This window comes from Triticum dicoccoides, chromosome 3B, assembly GCF_002162155.2.
Source record: "Triticum dicoccoides isolate Atlit2015 ecotype Zavitan chromosome 3B, WEW_v2.0, whole genome shotgun sequence".
NCBI lineage: Eukaryota > Viridiplantae > Streptophyta > Magnoliopsida > Poales > Poaceae > Triticum > Triticum dicoccoides.
This window is the reverse complement of record NC_041385.1, coordinates 800,784,520-800,786,970: the sequence shown is the minus strand read 5'-3', so window position 1 is coordinate 800,786,970 and position 2,451 is coordinate 800,784,520. Positions and strand designations below refer to the sequence as shown.

General features: G+C 50.3%; 1 protein-coding gene across 2 annotated transcripts in view; it reads right to left on the bottom strand.

Annotated features, from left to right (window-relative positions):
- The window catches only part of LOC119278572 (lichenase-2-like), a 6,371-nt gene that overhangs the window by 3,269 nt on the left and 651 nt on the right, over positions 1–2,451 (bottom strand). The window lies entirely within an intron of this gene.

Here is a 2,451-nt window from a genome sequence, read left to right as displayed (position 1 = left end):
CAAGGCAGCGAGGCTGGCGTGGGAGCGCTGCCAGCCGCGGGCGGTGGTGGCTGGTGGTCTGGCCGGTGGTCCGTGGGGGCGGTTGGGGAAGAGAAAGATCGAACGTGCAGGGAGGAAGAAGAGAAACAATGTCATGCTGTTTCGACGTTGAAGATGGAGCCCTAGACGTTGGATCTTGATCCAACAGTTGAGATAGAAAGTTAGAATTCGATTTGCCCCTTCAAAAATTTCAGGTGACTGTCTCCTAGCCACTCCCTCACAGTATTATGTTCGATGCGAATTAAGCAACATTCAGGTTTTGTGTCCTTGGTCCGTCACCTATAACGGGTGGTTGGGAGGCTGCTCATGTAGGTGTGGCATGTGTGGACGTGTGGTGGAGCATGTTCACATTATCATTTTTGTAAAGTTTTTCCAGAAAAAGAAATGAACTATTTCCCCATCTCTCGGCAATGGTGTATAATGTGTTGGCATTCACAGTTGGCTTGACTTTTTTCAACAACAAAAAAAAATCACAGTTCGCTTGTTATAAGTAAAACTAACTGTGAAAACTTGAAATATCGTTTAAAATCAGAATATTCTTGCATTACAAAGGCTTACAAGATACGTACTACTGCATGATATCGTAGATGGGAGCATCTACTGCTGAAGACATCAAATCCGATCCTTCAAACGCTCGTCCGTGGGCACTGACCAGACACTCCTTATTTTGGTGCGTCCACACCCGTGTATCTCAAATCCGACATCACATACCCATGCAACACATGCATGTATGAAAATAAACTGACGTACATCAACGAACTAGCACCAAATCTAGTTAAATTGGGCATCATTCTAGCATAAATGATTATCAAACAATCAAAAGATGCAGTTTCAATCAGACAGTAACATAAATATATGATAAAAAACTTAATTAAATGGAGACGGCAAAGGAAATCACCATTTCCTCGCCGCCCCTTCCCCTTGCAGTCGACGGTGCTGCTTTGGCCTTTGGTGCAGGCATCGGCCACCGGAGGGTCGTGGTCATCGTTGTCGGAGATTGATCCCTCATTGGAGTCGTCCGATAGCTCCATGTGACCCCCGGTAAGCCTCTAGAGCAAGCACTCCTGCTCCAGGGCGTGCCTCCTCGCTTTCGCCTTTCCCGCCGCCTTCGACGACGCCTCGTGCTCCAACAACTCGATAGCGAGCCGGAGCGCTTTGGCGTTCTTCCGCCATAGCCATCGCGAATGCATCTCCGCCGTTATCAGGGAGCGCTGGAGGACAGATGCAATGAGCGCGTCCTCGGGATCGACCGGCGTGCACGAGAGTGCCCGAGGCCTCGCCAACACATCGCCCACCTCCATGGCCTCCCTCACGCGTTGTCGCTCGTGTCGTGCGGCCCACACCTACGACTCAGGTGTCCTCGACCGGCCCGACGCTGGCGAGGGCACAAGCATCCAACGATGCCCATGGATGCCCTTCGGAGGTACAATAGATGTGGTAGCGGCGGGGCGGTGTACCTGGAGTGGGGCGGAATGGGCAGTGCTCCCACCGGTGATGTGCGCCAGACAGGAGGGCCCGGCAAATTCACCCATACTGCAACGGCGGGCGAAGGGGGATGGCGCGTCGCTCTGTGAGCTGCCTTCGCTGCTACCGCCCTGATCTAGATGGGAGTGGCGCAAAGCAATGTGCATAGCAACTTCATCGATGTCGCTCTCGTCGTCATTGGAGCCGGAGCCGCTGCGGTCATCCCCATGGATCGGATTTGGAAGAGGAGAGGACGGATTTGGAAGAGAAGAGGATGGATTGGGAAGACGTGAGGACATAGAGAGTGGAGTGGACTGAGCGGATTGCAGTGAAGAGTTCATCAGAGGGAATATATGTGGGGTCGAGGTGAGGCAGCCTGACGTGGTGGACGCGCCCAGATTGCCCCATATTTGGGCTGGATATAATGGACGCCGAACAACCATGACGTTTGAGGCGCCCGGGTGAGTCAGTTTTTGTGACATGTCACTTATAGGTCAGCCCGCCGGGCGTTTGAGACGGGTTTGAAACCTCCGGCTGTAGATGCTATGAGACAATTGACTGAAACCATGTGACATTCAATATGAAATATATCCCATAAAAAAGATACTAGTATGAAAAATATATTAATATCCAATCTTGGCTCAGGGGACAAAGAGAGGAAGCACGGGTGGTGGGGGGCCATTCTCGCAGCTTTCGGATCACTGGATATCAAGTGGATATCGACGAGCTCTCTTGTCCACGGCATATATGCGTGGAGGCGTGTGCTTTTTGGAATTATATATCTTTCAAACTTTATTTGCTTTTTTGTTGAATTTTTCCTTCTCTGTATATTTGTAAAAAAAATGCTTGCATGCATGAATCAAGAGATGCAAAAGGCCCAGAATTACTCTCGAGTATGTCAATTTGGGATGAATAATCAATGTGCAAGGTCGTCCTATATGAGAGAGA